The sequence below is a fragment of the Patagioenas fasciata genome, chromosome 1 (assembly GCF_037038585.1).
Source record: "Patagioenas fasciata isolate bPatFas1 chromosome 1, bPatFas1.hap1, whole genome shotgun sequence".
NCBI lineage: Eukaryota > Metazoa > Chordata > Aves > Columbiformes > Columbidae > Patagioenas > Patagioenas fasciata.
The window spans coordinates 203,742,267-203,764,094 of record NC_092520.1 but is presented as its reverse complement, the minus strand read 5'-3'; the positions used below and the strand labels follow the sequence as shown (position 1 = coordinate 203,764,094).

At 37.2% G+C, this 21,828-nt stretch overlaps 1 protein-coding gene across 13 annotated transcripts in view; it reads right to left on the bottom strand.

The window, feature by feature from the left end:
• Positions 1–21,828, bottom strand: part of CD36 (CD36 molecule (CD36 blood group)) — a 77,116-nt gene that overhangs the window by 29,688 nt on the left and 25,600 nt on the right. Inside the window, exons 1-3 of one of the 13 annotated variants that reach the window (XM_065835305.2) lie at positions 20,673–20,822; positions 12,816–12,937; positions 9,661–10,947 (exon numbers count right to left, since the gene is read on the bottom strand). The exons of 1 other annotated variant lie outside the window; for it this stretch is intronic. The gene's annotated coding sequence lies outside the window, so the exon portion shown is untranslated. Of the gene's footprint in view, positions 1–192; positions 324–4,541; positions 4,562–4,678; positions 4,815–7,741; positions 8,870–8,914; positions 9,613–9,660; positions 10,948–12,815; positions 12,938–20,672; positions 20,823–21,828 lie in introns of those variants that run through there. 11 more of the 13 variants (XM_065835266.2, XM_065835276.2, XM_065835295.2 and 8 more) reach the window with 11 other exon arrangements.

The window sequence follows — 21,828 nt, the reverse complement described above, 5'->3', positions numbered from 1 at the left end:
CATTGCTAAAAGAGTAACAAGGCATTTCACTAATACATGTAAAATTTCACTTTTTCTTGCAAACAGCTTTGCAAAATCCTGTCATTTATTTTATATTACAAGTAAATATTTTCAAGAGCTTTCCACCAACTGATTTTAAAAGTATTTCTGAGAAAAACTCTCTGATTTTAAACGTTCGATCGTATGACTCACCTTGAGTAAGGGCAACTGACTTTTCAGCTGAACATACAAGTACTTAGCACATGACTTGCATCAGGTTACCAGAAGACAAGCAGCTAAATCTCCCCACCAAGTACATAGCCTCTCAACTCCGAGGGAGTGTTTATATATTGCAAGAGACGTCAGTTCCCTGTTTATCATTTTGCCTGAATAAAAAGATAGGTTGTATTGGAGCTTGTGTGCGGGGGTTATTTTTACAGTCTGACTAAAAGCCACTACCAACATCTCGTGGTAATGTACTTAGCAGCTGCAATCTTTGTCAAATTTTGATCCAAGTGAGCCAAAGGTAAAGGAGACAAAAGGCTAGCTTACTTATTTGGTTCCTGGTCACTTCTCTAATATCCATTTGTTTTAAAACTGCTCATATTGGTAAGTTATGACTAACCAGTTCCTGACAGCTTCTTTAAGAAGCTTTAATATTTTCAAATATTCTTTGTTTTATAGCATGCTCTGCTGTGTAAGTAGAGCCTTACTAGTCCATTAATTCTCTGCCAAAATACAGGCTAAACACCTTTGCAATTTAATCCTTATGATAATATATTTCAAGTGATGAAAATCAGGAAATGTCAGAATATCTTTTAAAGGGATTTTTTTTCCACAGGTTGGATTACAACATTTCCTCATAAAGCGCTCAGGCTCCTTCCTTTTTTACTGCAAGTTCAATGAACTCCATCCCAGAAGCTTCTTTTTCTTGATGTATCTAAAAATCAGTTATTTTTACACTGACATTTGTGTAGACCAAAGAGTAAACCCAGCACAGTGTCTACAAAAAATTAACAATAATCAATTCAGCAAGATTTTTACAAATATTTTAAATTCTTCTTCATCCCAGGTGAATTAAATGAATGGATTTATTTAAAATATTGTTCTGGCAACATCGAGAGGAAGTGATTTGTATTTGGCTTATTTTATTATAAGAGATAAGATATTCCTAAAATAGCTTCTTAGGTCCAGACTTTCAAGGTTTAACACTGAATAGTTTATGTTTAACATTTGTGGTGTGTTTTGACTGATTGTTTCCTGTTCTGTTTCTGATATCACCCTATTTGAAAGCTAAGCTTTTGTGGAAGAAGCTCCTTTCCTCTAATCTATTTCTGCTAATTGAATCTAAGGTGGATTAAGACTGATGAATCTAAGGTTTTATCTCCTACTAGTGAAACCGAGAGTGAAAGCAGGCCTGGTCCTTTGAAAGCAACCTGTAAGACAGTCTTTATACAAGGCATGCTGTCAGGAAAGGTTGGAGACCCTGACTAACTCCATTTCCACACCCTTGAAAAGTGCAGTAAATTTGCTTTCTTCTATTCTCTAATTAAAGAACAGAGTTTAACTGCTGAAAGATGTAGTCCTCCACACTATGGTTTCCATGCACTACTTTTATGATTATCATTAATTATTTCTATCTCTTTGTATGATCATAGAATCATAGAATAGTTTAGGTTGGAAGGGACATTCAAAGGTCACATAGTCCAACCATCCTGTAATGAGCAGGGACATCTTCACCCAGATCAGGTTGCTCAGAGCCTCATCCAGTCTGACCTTGGATGTCTCCAGGTGTGGGACATCTACCGCCTCTCTGGGAAATTGTACCAGCTTTACCCTCCCTGAGGATGCTCTTGTTTTGGATCCCCCAGTTTTCCCCCCAGGCTACACTGCATTCTTCATTGTAGATTTGTCTCTTCTAAGACAAAGCAATTCCAGCTACTCACACCTGCCCATGGAGATGTTCCCTACCGTGCTCATTTTCTTCATTTGCATAATATGGGATTCAATGTCCGTCATTTAGAAGGGAGGGAAATATCTACTGCTGTGATTTTCTTGGAATCCTAGCGGCACTAAAGCAGATAAAATGAAACTCAGTTTTCAGCAGATACATGCTGAGTTGTGTTTGCTATTTTTTTTACTTATGATATCCTGTTATTGTCCTAAATAAGCAAAATACCTACTAGCAGGCAGTGCTTGGCTGCAAAATCACGACTGTCGAGTTTGACCACAGAAACCAGCTAAAATGATTTGGAGCTAAAAAAGAAGTTGTGCACTTTTGGCTATCAGTCATTTCTGTTTCTTAAAACCAAGCATAAGTGTTTAATGGTTCTTCTATGTTCTCTGGCTCCATATCACAGTTCAGAGGTTATAGGGGAGAAAATACAGAGCAATGACAGAAAAAGGAGAAAATTATGTATTACATCAGAGTCCGCAGAGGTGAGACGACAGACAAACTACCCCACAAGGAGAAACTGTTGAGAAAGAGAAATGGTGGAAATGACACTCACGTGCTTGATGAAGACACAGAAAAGTGAAGGAAGCAGAACAACACAGTTTTTAAATAAAGTCCACCCACATTTCCTGGAATAAATATGCTATTGACAAGAAAATGTTAAAGATGAGTGTGATTCCTGGCTTTTCTAGACATCTCATAGTGGGGCCTTTTGGAAATCACATTCTTTGGGGTGTTTTCCAAACACAGAGAGAACAAATGTGAAGAGTTAATATTCTGTAAACCCTGAGATTACTAAACACTCAGTGTTTTCCTCTCTCCTTGCTTTTTTTGTTTTTCACATTAAGATCCCTTCCAACAGGGAATGACATACCTTTTTGGTACACATAATTTGAATTTTGAGGATGCCAACATAAATGTTTCCACATTCCTATGGGTATTCTCTGATGTACACTACAGCACAGCATGATTTTATGTTCCTGTGTTTCCACAGTTATGTCAGTATCAGGGTTTTTTCTTCACCTTCCTATAAAGAGACTTGCAGAAACTAATCTTGACATTAATCCCTTGTCAGATGTGGAGATGTGGCTGAGGTTACCAAGTACATTAGAAAACTCCAGGAAACTCCTTTCTGTACTTTTGCACCCTCTGATTTTTTTCAGAGCACCCAAACATTTAAAACAAAACAAACACAAAACACAGAACAAAAACGGACAAACAAGAAACCTTCCAGTTGTTTGGCAGATTCCAAGTCCTGGGGGAGAATATGAGGTTAATGTCCTCACCATTCAAAACCTGATTTCTATTTTTTTTTGAGCACTTTTCCTATTTTGAAAGAAAGCTGTGAGGAATTATGTTTACGTGCTTTCCAGAGAAAGTAAAAGCACAGATTCAGTGTTTGTCCAGCTCATTCTCTCAACATCATCTTATGTATCTTCTACACTCCCTACCCAAAATCCTACTGTCACACTCATGTTCACTCATGTGCACTTAGTTCTACGGAGGAGGAGAATAAGGAATATGAATCAACTACAAAAGAACACATGCAATATGTCACCAGTTGGGTGAGGTTTCTGTCCCTCTGCATGTGTTGGAGATACTAGGGGGTGTTCCTTCACAGACAATGCAATTTTGTATTAATGAAAGGCAGTTTGAATGCCTATGGATATGAAAAATCTTCTGCTTATCACCTCATCATATAATACATAAGAATACATAACAAGCAGTAGGTAAGCTATCTATCCAGATCAGCCTCAAATTTTTTTCACTTCTATTGTATATGAGTCTCCTCTAGAATGAACATGGCCTGTCTTCAAGTACTACCTATAGAGAACTTTAATATATAACATCCAAATTATAAAACAATAATCTAAAATTAATATTTTTTTCCTAAATAGCATGTTCACTGTCTTTGTTTTGGGTACTGTCACTGTGACTGCTATTTTCTATCACTTAATTTTCCAAAAGCCATGGGAAAGAACAGTGTTACATGGCAGGAGCAGTCACCTCACTTTAAAAGAAGGAGGTATCAAGATACTGCATTTTTTTCAGTTTCACTTTAAATACCTTATCTCTAAGGACCTGAAAGAAATGAAATAGATAGTTTCATAGCAATAATTGTCTTCTTGTTTAAAGTTAGGTACAAATATTTGATCCAAATAATTTTATCCAGGTGAAAAATATGCATTTGGCCTAAAAAAGGTAAATTGGCTTATTCTCAGTAGAGAGGTATGAGCACTTCCCCAGATTCATCCTATGTACCTTCAATGCTTTTCGTAATCAACAATGTATCAAGTCCTTTCGAGGTACTGATGTATCTCCTTTAACTCTAGAGGATCTAAGGACTCATTTAAGTTAGACATATAACTTTTAGAAGGTTAATGTTAGAACAATTCTTCTCAAACTCCCAAGAAAGTCTTTCAGCTCCTCCCTTTATCAGTGCACCATACTGACAATATCAGGACAGCTGTACAAAGCTCTGCTAAGTGCAAATAAGTTGTGAAGCAAGAAGAAAATGCAATGAGAAAACTTCGAAATATTTCACACCTGACATTAATGGAAAGTTTGGCCAAAGATTGCAGAGGTGTTGTAGAATTTTTTTGCCCACCTTGCACCACAGACTTTTCCTGTAGATGTGTTGGCCTTCAGGGCTTTCCAGTGTTCCCCCTGAGGCATCCTCCAACCACTCATATAAAGCAGTCTTCAACCTCCTGAAAAAAGTTACTCCCAAACATGCATCAATACCTGATTGCCCATCAGAAAAACATGGAGGACTCGTTCCAAAGTGTTGTGTAGCTCCTTCGTAATGTACTAACAACTCTCAACCGTAGTTTCCCCAGCTCTGTGAAGTGTCAGGACCTAGGGTGATGCCTCTTGTGATTCTCAGTGTGTTCTGTCTATATGGAAAACATCCTAGCAGATCGTTGGCTCAAGCCAACTTGGCAGCAGTAGAGTGGAAATAGTGTGTTATATTTGGCTCCTGTCAGTGATAAGTTTCTCTGTCTCATTGTAACTAGGTTCTTTAAAGGAAAAATGTATAAAGGAAGATCCAGCAGCTGTTTCAGTTCATTTTTTCCCCAGAAAAATTGTTTCTGATCTCTTCTTCACTGACTATGGCATGTACAAACTGCTGCATTTCTCAGTTCTCAAAATCCCTTTAAAAATTATTTTCAAGTGATTTTAGCAGTGGAATGAGATGAAGAAAGCACCAGAGAGGGATAGAGAGGAGTTTGGTTTTTCCAGTCCTGTGGGTTCACGTGAGAGCCACTCAGGATGTAGATAGAAACTTTGTAGAATTCAACCCAATACCGAAACTGTAACATAATAGCTGAGGCTTCTGGGCAAGTCTGAAGCAACAAAGAGATATAAAAATTTGCTACCAAAAGGGCTGAGTGAGACTTAATGCTAGAGACATTTCTCACAGAAACCTAAGGACGGCACAGAGGAGGCTCCAATGATAGAGGAGGGAAATTTTGAAAGCATGTTTTGAAAGTCAAGAGAAATTTAATAAAACTTGTCCCTACTTGGATATATTACATTTCTTGCAAAACTCTTCTCCTTGGCTCAGAAATCACAGAAAATGGGGTAATTCAAAACTCTTTCACTGGTGCAATACCTGGTTGAGAAATAGTCACCATAGTGAGTCATCCCAAATAGACAATGGCAGTGGCTTTGATGAATGACTGGGTAGCCCTTATGCCAGCTTTTGCCTACCAGCCACACCATAATTTTGTCTGTGTAGTCATTAAGAGCAACATACGTACAGGGGACTTTTCCAATTAATGAAGAGGTAAGTTTAAGGTCAAACTTTGGTGACTTCTCAAGAGCTGGTGACCTGTCAAATAATTGACACCCTTTTTTCTTTCCATTTATGTATTCCAGACCTGGAGACATGTCCTTGGTCTGAGCAATCTGTAGAAGATCTTCACCAGGACTTCAGTTCAGCCTCAAACACAAGAAGGAGCCAAACAAGAAGAAACCTTTACTTAACCAACTCCATGTCCTGGGATGGTTCCCCAGCCCCACTTTGAGAATCAAAATTGGTGATTGAGAGAGTACCAGGAGATCAGGTCTCTGCCAGTGAGATGTATGTTTTCTAACAAAAGAAAGGATAATATAGAAAATCATTTTGAGAATTAATACAGGCCAAAGTCCCTCCTGATTAAGCTTTTTCAGGGGAAATCTCAGAGACTGCAGCAGCGGCAACACTCCCAGAAATGGAAACACTCTCAGAAAAGCAGATTTTCCCCTCCAGCTGGCAGTGGAGGTGCAGACTGTGTAGGTCTTGCCAACCAGTCTGGATGAGAATGCAATACTCAGACAGTTTCAAGAAAATGTGTACCAACTGCCATGGAGTTTTTCACCTGTTACAGCCTTACCCTATGGATGTAGTGAGCTAGGCTTCATCTAAACTACTTCATTATACATACCGTTTATTATTCAAATTTTCTTATACCACAGGGTGCTTTATTCTAAGTGCTAATGCTCTACTCGTGTGTGTGACAAAGAAATTTTCCTTTTCTCATATTTTTGTGAAGACATTCAACTATTACACTGAAAGTACAAAACATAGATCTCAAACACACACACATAAAAAACAACTAAAAAATAAATTAACCTCAACACAAGAGATACATTGGCAGTAGCTGAAGGTCTTGAGACATGAGGAGTATTTGTGGAGTATTCTTGTGTATTAAGAAACATTAACAACTACACAGAAAAGAGCAGTAGAAAAAAAGTACTAGTGGTGATTTCTGTGCCCTAGAAGTGAATGAAGCAGGAAACTAATAGATACCCTGAACTCAGATTATGTCATTTTCTGATACTAAGGTATGGCATTGTTCTTTCAAATGAAACCATGTTACAGAAATATGCATATAACAATCAGTAAAAAAAAAAAAAAAAAAAAAAGAAAGAAAAAAAAGTATTTCCAAAATACAATCATTTAACTGAAAAACATCTACATTTCTGGTCATTTTCTTGGTTGTGCCAATTATATAAATGCTTCTGAAGTACCACTTAGGGACAGAAAAACTTCTCCAATACTAGACAACTGCAGAAAAAAAATCACTGATAAATCACTGAGTTAGTATCATATTTACTGTATCAGTTATTAAAGTGAATCAGATCACTGAAACAGCACAAGTTATTAGTATTTACATTATAATGTTATATTTATTGAGTCGATCTCAGGAATTACATATCAAAATTAATTTAATATATGTTACATCAGCATCTTCAGTGGACATGAATTATAATTTTAAATCTACAGAGAAATGTATATATATGCCTTTTCTTGTAATTAACAACAGTATTTTCAGGTGTTCATTTACAGCACACATATAAAACATGCATTTTATGATCATATATGCACTTTATAATTCTCTTTGTTCATATTTTTTATAATAAATGTATATAATCCTTTATATTATACACTTTTATATGTATGTAAATAGTGATTCACAGTTTATACTGATGTTACAGTTTAAAAAACAAATACATTAATTTTTAATTGAATGTACAGTGAAATATTAACAATATATTAAATATCATCTGGATATTAATATACAAGTAAAATCAATTTATTATCAATATATTTAGACTTTCAAAGTTTTAGTAAATGTATTCTTAGAATTACAAACAGACAAGAAAAACAGAGGCTGAATGACATCTACCTTTGCTTCTAGTAATTCTAGCATGTCAGAGGATTTTGCTAGCAATAGCATGCAACAGCAGGCTCACAAAACAAACACAATGTCCAGCTGCGTGCTGAGAAACTGTGTTTAGTCCAGGAGCAGGGCCACGTACCTGTGTGGGGGAAGAGCTGCTCTCACTGCTCTGGCCGCCAGGAACTGGAGAGCTGCAGAAGAGCCTGCTAAGTTAGCTCCTTCCTCACAGAAAAATCAAGTTGCTGTAGCAACCCTATAGCAACCCTGCCTGCCCAGCGCCCTACGAGCCAGTCAATCTTTCATCAACCACAAAGACAAACAGAAAGTTACAGAGACCTTTTAAACTCCTTGGTAGCTAAACTGTCTCAAGTGATAAGGAATTATAAACAGAGATAATACCCTTTCACGCTTTCGCTTTGCAAGAAAGACCAGCTCTGAGGGGTCCTTTCAAGACCAGCCCCTGCCTCTGAGCTCCTTACCCTCTGCAATAGCCCCAGCTCTTGTGTCAGGTCCCTGCTACCAGTCCAGAACAAGCTTAATTGACTTTGCTCTTTGCAATAACTCTTTGCAAACATCATCTAATTCTAGTTAATCCTCGCAACACCCTGGAAGCCAGGTAAGGAGTTTTATGCTAGAGATAACTCTTCAGATCTGGGCTTGTTATACATATTTACACAAAGCACAGAGACGGGTCAGGATGAGGGGTCACAGCTGTGAATACAGCTGTTTGAATTAATGGAAATCTTTCTAATTATTTCCACAGACTTTAGTTCAGAATTTTGTTGTCTAAATGAACATCTGAGTCAAGTGACAGTGTTATGACTTGCTCTGCATATTCTTTTGGATCCTTTTTAGATCCCTTTATCATAGCGGCTATGAACTGTTTAAAGTACTTTTTAAAAACTCTTAAAGTATTAAAGTTTTAAGCACTATGTTGTTTTTTTTTTTTTTTTTTAATTTCAACTGCAGATTGTGGCACCTCCTTCCAGACAGTTACAGCAAATAGCAGCAGTGAGCAGCCTGTCTGCCAAGGCCTATCATAATGAAGATAAAAACTGTCTCAGAGAGTTAACAGGACCCTGACACGAGTCAATATGACAGGAGCTATAAGGCTACATCCCACAGGTACTAACTCAAGAGGCATCCCATGCTATAAGTCTCTTTGCCTGGCTTTCTATGAAGTTTATTCTTCTCTAAAGTTAGTCAGAAAATGAAGTGACAAGGGAAAGGAAGGAAATAAAAATATTCCTGAAATTTCCATTAATCTGGGTATTATCTGATCTATCCTCTTATGTAAATACTGTTGTTCTACCTTTGGTCCTCTTGGAGTCGTGTTGATTGCTTCCTGTGTGGTTTTCACAGCTGCAGTCTCCAGCTTGTCACCAGACCTCCCTTCTGCTTTCCTTTCTACATGTGCTTCCTTTTTCTCCTACTTCCTTCCCCAAGAACCTCCTCCCTCCTCCAGCTTTCTGTATATCTCCCTCGCTTTCCACCCAATCGTTTCGGCTGTCACTCCAATACCAAGCATCTCCTCTGCTCTGTCTCCTCCCCCAGTGGATTATATTCTAGGTTTTTTTCCTGAATTCCAGAATTTACAGCTTTCCATCAATTCTGTCCTTTTCCCCAGACATTAACTTTTATGGACACCCAAATCCCCTATGATACTATTTATTTCTTCTCCTACTTCCCTTCTCTCTCTGCCGGAAGGCCTGGTATATAACCTCACGCTATTGGTTCGTCAAAAACTGGTTGCAACTGAAAGCCAGATTTAACAGTGTTCTTTGGCACACAGTTTAATCTTACCTGAAAAGGTTAATTATAAATAATAATTTATGTTTGATAACTTAGTCCTGTAATGTGTTCTTGTTTGTGTTCCTTCCTAAAGCCTCTGAACAGTAAAGCCCATGGTACTCCTATCCATTATCTTTTCCCTCCTCAGCTGTCGTTCAGAACTCTTTTTGAAGTCCTCCCACTCCTACAAAAATGAATATTTAACAGCTTCACCCATACACAAAGAAGCAGACGCGCCAGGTAAGGAAAATTAAACCTCATCCTTACCTTACCTGCACCGGAACTGAGAGAGGATCTGAGATGAAGCTAGGAACAAGTCAAACTTTGAACGCAGAGGCAGACAGGCTCACTGGTGGATTAGGCATATTGGACTGTCAAAACCAGTGCTGTGCCCTTCCTTCCATCCCACAACAGCTAGAAAGGATATAGGGTGTATCCTCCACTTCTTTCTTCTGCTTTGAGAAGTAAGAGCACTCATCAGTGTTTAGCATTTAAAAACAATCCTTAAAATTACATAGCATGAAGATTACAGAATTGTAAACATGTCATCACAGCATGAAACACCCCAGGCATGTTTGTGGCAGAGTGCACACCCTCCATCTAATTATACTCAGGCTTCTCTGTTTTAGTCAAAAAGTAACAATAGTCACTTATCAGATTCCCAAAATGGTGTTGGAGAAGATTCAGCAGGACACTCCCAAGACTTTCTTGGTAGTAACAGCCACAGGATTACAGACATAAAAGTGCTCAGTCCCTCCAGCTTTTGGCAACCATTTCTTCCATGCTGCACTCTGCTCTGTTAGTGGTTTTCTAGTTAGCTTTTCGCCAGTCTTTCTTTCACAATTTCTTTTCTCAGCAGTCAGATTCTAATATGGACTTTTTCCCCTTTTCCTAAGCCTTGCTACACATCGTCTCAGAGGATAAATCTTGACCATCTCAGAACAATACTTTCAAAGTCTTGATTGTGCAGACTGAAATGCTCATCTCCACATCGCACTTTCATGCAAGAGGGAAGTTTATTTCCACTGCACTTCTGTGTGTGAGAACTGTTTTAACAATCATTACACATTTTAGGGATTACTGAACATTGCATTTTTCAAAGTCCATGTACCCAAAGGAGCATGCCAGTATCTTGATCAAACACCATGGGCATCTGTTAGCTGATATCTATCAGTGTGCCTACCATGCCTCTGTCTATAGTTTTACGGTGTCTGTGATTCTAATGTACACATACCTAAGTAGTGTCTTTATGCACTTTCAAGTAATGTGTATGAATCTCCTCAAGAAAAACAGAAACAACTGTAGTGGAAATGATTTTTATCACCTCCCAACAGCTTTCCTGGCAGACAACTCTCATCCATCAGGGTTATTAAAAAAACTAGTAAAAGACAACTTATTTGCCATTTGGAGACAGCAAATCCCAGTATTTTGATTCTTCATCTGCATGTAGTAAGAGGAATCTTCATCTTGGTATGACAGGCATATGTTGTCTCCTGAATCGGTGAGGCTTGTGAGAGGGTCTTTTCTTCCGTAGCGAACGGATAGTTTATTTTCCTGTGCCCAAGTAAAATGCAAAGGTCCTCGTTTAAGGGCAATAATATTTCATTTTTTTTACCCGACAAATATTTAAGCATTTATACATGCTTGTATGTATACATGAATATAGATGAATCTTGTTGTAAACTCCAAGAATGTCTCCTGAGACTCAGCTCATAGTTGAGCTCTTTTGTCTCTTGCAACCTTGCCTATTTGCATTTTCCATCGTGCAAACACCCTGAAAAGTACCACCTTCTTCTTGGAAACTTCCACGTGTGTCTCACTGAAATGTGTGTGACTAGGAGGATTTGTGCCTACACAGACCTTGGAGACTGTGTTATGATTCCCCACACAGCCTTAACCCAGCCATACTTTTCATACCATTCAGGTTCTTCACCTGAAGAATGGGGCAATAACATAGACCTATTTCATTGGCGTGTTGCCACACTTAGTGCATTGCTCAAACTGAGGTGTTTTCTGAGGTGCTAGAGCCCTTTTTAATGTGGCTACTGTATTTCTATGTAGCCTTCCTTTTCTTATGAAGAAATTAATCCATGACAGGTTCCCAGTTTTAGGAATATGCCTCATGGAAATACCATTTTAATACTTCATCTTTAATTCACATTATGCACTGGACATGTGCCCAGTACACATTCTATGGATGGGACAAGAACAACTTTCAAACTATAGAACAAATGCAAATGTGCCGACTCGACACATCTCCTGCTTTCACTTCCAAATCTTTCTGGATCACCTGAAAACATATCTTGTTTATATCTTACAACCTAAGGATCAAAATCCATTATAAACCTATCATTAACTATATATGTGACATCCTTACTGCACGAAAACTTTGTGTGGTTGTTGTTCACTGTTGTGAATGTGATGTCCAGCCCTCCAGCATCCTGGAAGAACTGAGCTAGTGCAATGTTTCTTGTGTGTGAACTTCAGTAAATTTTTTCAGGATTAAAAGTTAACAGAAAAGAAAAGTACACAAACCAATAAAAATCACACAGCAGACCATAGTGTTGTTTTGTTTTGTTTTGTTTTGTTTTTCTGAAAAATCTTTAATGCTTTCTGAACCAATATGCATCTTGTGGAATGAAAGAAATGAACAGCCATTGTGGGTAGGATTCATCCTTCCACATTTTGTTCTCTACATTGTAGACATCTGAGTGTTTACCTAAATCCCTTCATTTTCTACAGAGAAAAATATGCCTTTTTATGACTTTAGTCCTCTCATCCTTACTCTATGACAAATTAAAAATAGTTCTCATGAACTAACTGGCACGAGTGTCTATTTCTCTGCAAAAATTTTACTCAGAATATTTCCCAGCATGAGACAAAGTTTCTCCTTTCTTTCTAAGCAAAAAAGTAGTATTATTCTATACAATATTCCCAAAAAGGCATGCCAATATGCACTTCAAAGATCTTGAGGGATTTTCAGAATTTAAAAAATAAAGTGTATTCAATTTCATGAGGTATTAGAAGGGAGCAGAAACAAATAAAATTATAATATAACCTTTATCTGCCCTGGTCTCATCCCTGTTTTGTAATTGAGACTTATTTGACTCTGGGATTTACTCGCTATGGGATGAGTTTCGTCCTGAAAAAGTGACTGCAGTTAGTGAGACTTGACACAATGGCATATAACATGAATGCAAACAGCCCTATGGGCATTGTTCCTGGGTTTTGCTCAGAGTGAATTTCATCACGGTTGAAATTGCTCGCATAACTCTTTATTAAATAATTGCAATATGAAATTGTATTATTCTATCTCATTCATTAAGGGTTTTATTCTCATTTATACTTATATTCTTTATTCCACCATACTGTAATTAGTAAAAATTAATTAAACACACAAGTAATTAATAATTAATACTTGCCAAACACTGTGTGTTGCAATGCATGAAGCCTAAGCTTCATGAAGTGCTGATGGAATCCCAAACAGTCATTTTCTTCAAGCAGTTCTAGAGGCATCAGTCATATGGATAAATAATCATGACTCCTAGTTAATTAGATATTAGGATAGAAGTCAGTTCAATAATAAAGTTTAGCAAGGAGCACACTAATGTAGACACATCATGCAATGCTGATTGATATTTATGAAAAAGTATTACACTGACAAATATTTGACATCTATGTCTTTCTGTCTGGCATCTTTAATAACAAGAAAATATATGAGATATTGTAGTATGTTGCATTTCTGTTCTGAAACTACAACAGCAAACAGCACTGAACTTGCACATTCCATGAGTAATTGCCACTTCAACTAAAACAGTAGGATGGGAAGATTTCTTTTTCTTTTTTTTTCATGAAAAATCAAAATAGCTCCTGAAGAGTTAAGTGGCTCAGTGTCTGGCATAAGAAATGGATTTTCATAGAGTTTATAAAGATTCAGAGCCTTTGAAAGTAGTGTTCTACCTGCTTTTTGTTAATAGAAAGTCTGGCAGTCTCGAAAGTCAGAAATAAAAATGTAAAGAAAAATTTATAAAGTGTAAATACTTTTTACTATGCATGTTCAAGAGTTAAAAGTCAGTCTGAATTTTGAAACTGCAAAGTGGCATAGCTCCTTGTTTAATGACAACCCATCCCTGCCAGATTTACTTATGTAATTGAGTGTTCACAGAGAACCTCTGCGGAGCCTGCGGGGAGGCTGGGAGAGTTGGCATTGGTGTTGTGTCTAGGCGGCGAGACTGGAAACTCCCGTGTCTCAAAGCAAAATGTCAGAGAAGGAATTTTTCCTAGTCCGGTTGCCTAACCTGCTGCCTGCATGTCCAGAATTGGTAATAGCAATTGTCCTCTTCTCCAACTGACTCTGCACGTATTTGGAGCCACCCAGCAATACGAGCCAGACCAAGTGACAGGACACAGGAATGCAAAAGGGTTTACATCAGAGAAATAATGCAGTTACATAAATAAAAGGAAGTGGAAAATCAGAAGTTCTGTGATATTCCTCTTTTTTTTTTTTTTTTTTTTCTTTCAGAGATAAAGCCCATTTATTTCCATGTATTTTCTTTAAGTCTTGGTAGGGCTGAAAACAGCATCTCTGTTTTATTTCTGTAACCCAAACACTGCAATATCCTAATGTACATGAATTCAAAAAATTTTATTTTCAGAAGTCATATGTTATGCTGGACACCTTCAAATTTACATAGCTGATTTATGAAGACTGCTTTTTGTCCTTTGGAAAATCAGATGCCTTTTAGTTGAAATTACCATGTTCCCCAGAACGGAGAAATTAGCCTCGCTAGAACTCTTTTAAAATCAAAAAAATGTTGGTTATTTAAAAAATTGAACTGATGTGGTTTCTTATATAGTGTCTACAAAGTGAAAAACAAAGTTGTTGGTTTAGATTATTTCAGTCTTGCCAAATATTAATTGGTTTTAATCATGAAAAAAATATAAATCTCAGCTCTAGGTTGCTCAGTTAAACAGTTCTCTACTATCTCTTAGAACAGAAGAAAAAGTCTTTCTGTCATTTTTTTAGCCATATAACTCAGAATTCCGCCCACCAGAGTCAGCTGGAGTGTTCCCAGCAGGATGCTCACAGTGCTCATCTCCTCTCCTACTGGAAAGATTCTTAACATTTGTTCTTCAACTCAGCAGATGTTAATTGGCTTCCATTTCTTTGGCTGCTCATTTGTATTTTCCAAACACAAGCACCATGTCTGTAAAACATCTTTTGATGGAAAGTGTAAGGCTGAGCATGCCTCATGTCTTTCGAACAAGCATTAACTTTCAGTATACCCCATGTGTGTTTCAGCACATCCTTTCTTGGAACAACTTTGTTTGGGAGTTCTTGATTAACAAAAGTATATCTTCAAGGACATACATAGGAAGGTGCAGCGTGTAAAACCATAGGCATTACAAAGGACTGACAAACAGTTCCTTTCTACTTTAGCAAACACAAGTCACGTATACTGCTAGATGAAAAAAGGCATGATATCACAATTCAGGCAACAGGCTGTTGTCCCAAAGAACTGGAACTGACTTTTTTATTTTTCTTTTTTTTTTTTTTTCCTGCTGAAAATGAGAAAGCAACGTCAAATTGAAGAAATTTTTTTTTTAGGTAGAGATTTTATTGAATAGCTCTCTGAAGCTAAACTCAGTAGAAGACACACTCTAAACAAATAAAGCCACTCAAAAGATTTTGTTTTAAAAATCAGGCCACAGGTATATCAGCAGAAGATATCATTAACATTAATATCTTAATATGTGAATACACTATTTACAACTTCTATCTTTTAAGTTATTATATACAAACTGTAAGCTTCACCGATCTGGTCATTGCATTTCTGAAATAAAGGCTACTTTAACAAGGTACAGAAATGCCTGGACTGTTCTTGCTGCCTTGAGGCACCATTCCCTTATGAACTGACCAACATTAAGAATTTGATCTATTTATATCTTGAATAAACATTCTTTTATCCAAGATTTACAAATTTAAACAGTTAAATTACCTTTTCCTTTATGGAACATGCAGATTTTCTAATTAATGAAAAGCCCAAATAACAACTTGCATTCAAAATCTTCTGATATTTTCATTATTATCAAGGTCAGAATGCAAACTGGTGTGAAGAAGGGAAAGATCTGTATCTTGTGGTCAAAGACTATCTGCCCTACTAGGCAGCTTTAACAGATGCTGATCCTTGTTAAATGGCAAAGATACTGAACAAAATGTCACAAGAATGCTTCTTGCACTTTGTAAGGACTTGGAACCATACATGCACTTTGGGTCTCTAATGGCTCTGGCAGTAATTGTGGGAAGCATAGCAAACGATGTGATGCCGGAAAGTAAGAAATCAAGAGCAAGAAACATATTGGGATTGAGACAGATCTTGACGTTGCAAAAGTCATACTTAAATAAGTGCCAAGAATGACTATTCAGAGGCCAGTAGCCCAAAGATACTTGGCTTCTCTTTTCATTTTTAATCATTTTGTTCCAGGCACGTATAAACAATACTTAATTGTAAGAAAGCTGGGAGGAAACATTCAACTCCAAAGAGTATGTAAAAGGGTAAAGGAAGCTGTGATGTTAATAAGGGAGAACCAGAATTAAGTACTATCTGAACTTACAGCAAATAGACTAACAATCCTCGAGCATGACTATGTTGTGAAAGGAAATTAGGAGAGAAGTAAAGATTCAAAACAGATACTAAAAATAACAAAGAAAATAAAAGACTAAGCAAGTGTGGTGGGTTGACCTTGACTGGCTACCAGGTGCCCACCAAACTGATCACTCCCTTTCCTCAACTGGACCAAGGAAGAAAACAGAATTAAAAGCTCATGGACTGAGATAAGGAGATGAAGATAACTTCTCAATTATCATCATGGGCAAAACAAACTCATCTTAGCGAAATCAATTTAATTTATTGCCAGTTAAACAGAATAGGATAATGAGAAATAAGAATAAATCTGGAATCAACTTGCCCTCGCATCTCCTTCTTCTCAGGCTCAACTTCCAACTTTTCCACCTCTTCCTCTCAAGCAGTGCAGGGGGACGAGGAATGTGCGTTCTGGTCTGTTCACAGCACTTCATCTCTGCCACTGTTTACCTCTCACACTCTTTCCTGTTTTAGTGTGGTGTTCCTTCCATGGGATATAATCTTTCATTAACTTCTCCAATGTGGGTCCTTCCCACAAGCTTCAGCTCTTCAGAAAATACTCCAGTGTGGGTCATCTCCATGGAGTACAGTTCCTTCAGGAACAGACTGCTCCAGTCTGGGTCCCCCACGGGATCACAAATCATGCCCACAAACCTGCTTCAGCACGGGTTCCTCTGTCCACAGGACCACAGGTCCTCCCAGGAGCCTGCTCCAGTGTGGACTTCCCAAAGGGTCTCAGCCTCCTTCTGGTGCATCCACTTGTTCCAGTCTGGGGTCCTCCATGGACTGCAGGTGGATATCTGCTCCACCATGGACCTCCAAGGGCTGCAGGGGAACAGTCTGCACCACGGGCAGCAGGGGAATCTCTGCTCTGGCATACGGAGCACCTCCTGCCCCTCCTTCTTCACTAACCTTGGTGTCTGCAGAGTTTTTGCTCTCACATATTCTCCTTCTTTCCTCTCATAGCTGTTTCACACCTTTTTGTTTACCTTTTCTTAAATATGTTATCACAGTCACTGACATTGCTGGCTGGTTCAGCTTTGGCCAGAAACGGGTCCATCTCGGAGCCAGCTGCAACTGGCTCTGTCAGGACATGGGGACAGCTTCTGGTGTCTTCTCACAGAAGCCACCCCTGCAGCTTCCCCCTGCCCCATTTACTTGTCATATAAATCCAATACAGAAAAAAAAAAAAAACCAACACATTGTAGACAGTGAAATTATTGTGAAAGAGTAAACTGACAGAAATACTTCAGTTAGCTTTGACTTTTATGAGATCAGTATTACCCAATATGCTCATCATTTTACTGTGGATATTACAATGTTTGATATGGTTATACTCTTATTTACAGAGTCAAGTGTAAGTGCTAGTATGAGTATCTCAACTTTTCTGGATATTAGAGCGATAGCAAAACTGAAGAAAAAAGTAATTATTTTTGCAGTAATTATTTTTGCAATCTCCTAATTCTAGGAAGATTAACTTATTATTCCTGCGGGTTTATGGTGGGGTTGTCTTGTTGAAAATTTACAGTTTTGCAAAATGTTAGCAGCAGTTGCGGGAACTCTAGTAACTATGTTTTAAATATTGAAATATATTATAATTATGAAATTCTTGAGAGCAAATAATTTTTAATTAGTTTTCCTGTTTTCCATAAATCGAACAGAGTGGTAATAATTTGAGAACTGTACACAGAAAGAAATTCAACTTTTACAGTTTGCTTGTAAAGAAATGAAAAGGAAATTACAAGACTCAGTGCTATCTCAATGGTTCTTAAATAAGACATATCTGTTTACTTAAAATACATCATTAAAGGCTTCTAAAAAATGCCTGGAGAGGCAGTTCCCTTCCTTTGGTTTCACTGAAGTTCTGTTATATTTCAGTGGCAGGATGTGTGTTTCAACTTCTGTTTTTTTTTTTTTTACTCAGAAGACACCACTTCTAAATGTCCTTGAAAATGAACTCCCTTTCTTACAGATTTCTAATCTCAGAAACACAGGAAGCTGTTATCATAAATATTCTATAAACAGCCTTGTTTTGATGGACTAACATTTCTGATTCTTCTAGCCCTGCACTGATTGTCTAACAATAACCTAACTGAAAAAGTAAGAAAATGTTCTGGAGATTGCAGCTCTTTCAACAGCATCTGAGGAACCAGTTATTCTTTTAAATTTTTCTGAATAAAAGTAGTTAATTAAATCCCATTGAAAAACATTGCTTATGAGGAAACCACTCTGCTGGTGATTCCCCAGTGTCACAGGGTTTCTCTGTACAGGGAATAACGTGAACAAAACAAGGAAGACAGCACTTAATCATTAAGCAGACAGGCCTGACCTTGTCTCAGTCATTAAGATGAGATCAAGTGTGAGAGAGGATTTCTCAACTGTTTATTTTGTGCATTACCTATTTCTAGCATCGTGTCATCTATCAGCAATTAGAAACTCTTTCACTTGCAATTGCTGCCTAAATCTGTAATCACTTCAAACTGTGTAAGTGGTTTAGCACAGTCCTATTTAAAAAATAATAATTCAACAGTAGTTGAAGGCTCAATGAAAAAACAAACCTATTAATATACTACCTGAAATGGAACATCGTCAGTGTAGTTTCTGTTTGTATGTGGAAAAAGCCCTTCTAATAGCAGTAAAACTGATTTCAAGAAGTATTTACTTTAATTAGGCAAGTGTATTCATAGATGTATTATCACAAAGGCAGTTCATACTGATTTTGATGATAATACAACTGTTTTCAACTGTCTTGAAAAGTTTAGTTTGCATCCATGTGTGATAAACAAATACGTGCGTGTGTTTATTGTAAATTCTGGTGTTCGCTAAGGGACAAGAGAGTGAACAGGATTTTGAAGTTATATTCATTTTGTCATGTCATTAAATTTTCCAAGAGTATCTGTTTTTCATGACACACCACTGTCATCATTATTTTTTTCAAACTCTCCTGTTGTGTACGTTTAACTAAAATAAAGCTTATCTGAACTGCTCAACAGCATTAAATAAGTTATTACCCTAAAGGATTTCCATGCTTTGGCCTGACTGGCAGCTCTGACTGATGAATGCAAATCCTGTCCTTTCTTCCCTCCCACTTCAACACACCTGCTTTAAATTATTGTTTTCCTGATAACTGTGATGGAGAAACCACTGGAGTAGATAGGAATTAAAACTGAGTTAACAGATTATTTGTCTGTCATAGTCAGCATGAAGAGTTGATGCTAATTGGATGTTCCAACCTAGTTTGAGGTTTTGTTTATTTGCAGCTGGGTTTACCTCTGAATGCATATGAGTTAAAGAGACTGGAGGTGGAGGTGAGAACAAGCATTTTGTTATTGTCTGTGTTTAATTCGTGCATGAAGAAAGCTGAAAGCTCAGTTGTGTAACCTGTGATTGAAGAGTCTGTTCTATATTCAGATATGGTGGGTAAAGAGAAACTGGATGCTTTTTTACTTCAGCAAGAGCTGTGGGCAATTGTTGAAATCAGAATTTTTATTTGGGGTGTCTAAGTTGTGATTTCTAAGCTAAATTACACAAAACAAAATCCAGTTAAGCCCATGTGACCTGTTTATAAGGACCAAACCCCGTGAAATAACAACTTTCACCTTTTGAGAAATATACCAACACATCCTTTTCTTCCCTGTGTGTACGAAAATATCTTATTTTTGGTTAGGGGAGAACGTTAAATCCACAATAGTTAAGACTTACGCACAGAGCAGCAAGTAACCGACTGGGATTTCTCCAGTTCAGTTAAAATATCACATTAATACACTTAAAAAAAATCCTCACCCTATTTATTTAAAAGATCAATTGTAAGGCAAAGTCCTGAAATCCTCTCTGGTAACAGGAGTTTATCTGAAAAATGATACAATAAAAAGTGTTCAAAGTGTCTCAGAATTGAAACAGTCTGGCAAAACATGGTCACAAATGATTAACAGAAAAATCCCCTGTCTGAGGCAGGATAGGCAGGTGTTACATTACAGTATTCCATGTCTTTGTAAAGAACTTTTAGCTTATTCAGCTTTATGTGGAGTAGGTCTCAAAAATGCAGTGCAGAAAAACTCTAGAATATTTATTTTTCATAGCTCTGGTCTTAGAAATAAATCAGAACAGTAGAGGATTAATCCATTTTTTATGATTCAGGTCACATTTTATAGATAAAGGGTTAAGATAATATTGTTTTATTTTAAGTCAGTGAGATATTAATATAATAATGTTAATGTGTAATAGTATTAGTTGATAATTAATAATATTAATATTATCAACAACACAAAGTATAGAGAAGAAATAAATCATAACTTTAGATCTGCAATTTGAATAATTGAGTGGAGGTTTTCTTGTTAGTGGCATCTGCCATGATCTCAGTTTCCCAGTGGAGATGAGTAATTTTCTGGGAAAGTGCACCAGAACCAATTGAAATTCATGGTCCTTAATAAAACTTTTATAAAAAAATACAAGAATTCTCAGCCTTTACATGTAAACACAGTGGTTTTACAGCCAAAGAAGACAGCTGCTAAGACCAGAGATCTGAAAGAGAAGGGCTGCACAGAAAACCTGAGAGGGAAGGACACCCACAGCAAAGTGAAACTGGGAAAGTTTCAACAAGGTGATAAAGAGACAGTCATCTGTTAGTAACCATACCTTCTGCCAAGGTGAACTTCTTCCCAGATAGTCTAAAAAATTGAATTCTAGTCTTCAGAACATTTTAACTCGACTTTTGACTGTGTGATGATTAAGTCCCAGCTTCACCTCTGCTGTTGTACAGCATCGTGTTTTGGACGGTAAAGGAGCAAAATGGGACAGGCTGAGAAAGAATCTGAACTTTGATCTCCAGTCTCTGTTGTTAACCACCAGACTCCTACATGAAAGGAAAGTGCTTTTGGCAAGAACACAACAACCTGGCACCTGAGATTAGATTCATGCTGTTTACTATGGTGTATATCCCAGTGTAATGAATCCCACTCCTACAGTCTTAGACAAAGAGAAGGAATAATGAATTGACAAATGTAGTGACAATACAACCTAATTCAGGTAGGAAATATGAAAACTCAGTATTAAGGACTGCAGAAAAGTCTCATGACATTAAAGAACTATGCAATATTTTTTTCTGAAAACATAAGTGGATTGATGTACATAGAAGAAAAACAGTGCTAAAATTGCTGGAATTGAGCTGTTATCAGTCAGGAATCTGTGTGATGAGAGATTTTGGACAGAATATGCAGTTGCATTAGAGTGTCCTCTGAATTGCTGTCAGAATAGCAAGCATAATGTTGAGAACTGTACTGAATTATTTATCCTACAAGAGAGACTACTGAGGCAAGACATTACAGGTTCTGTGAGTAGAATTATAAAAGCGAATTGTTTTGTCTTCCAATAAAGGAATTAAACCCAGTATTCCTTAGAGTAAAATTTAAAAAAAAAAAAAAAAGTAAAAATAAATGTAAAACAAAAGGTGTGCATTTACAGATTTATCCTATAGAATGTAGAATTACTTCCTTTTATTAACTTACTTGGGTTCAGAAAGTAACAGAAAAGGATTCTTACAACAAAAATTCCATTTAAAGATATTTAGTACAAAAAGCTCTTTGTCAGTTAGCTACAGCCTGCTGCAGGCTGAGGGATTACTCAAATATTTGGCAAGATAGGTACAGTATGCAGATGTTCTGATTGCTTCTAGCTGTTTGGCACTCCAATGTTTATTTATTGTGTAGGTGTCCATCTTTTAATGTACGTAGTAGATAAAGAATCTCTTCCCCTAGATACTGTAACAGGTTTATTCAAATTGAGTGGTTCAATT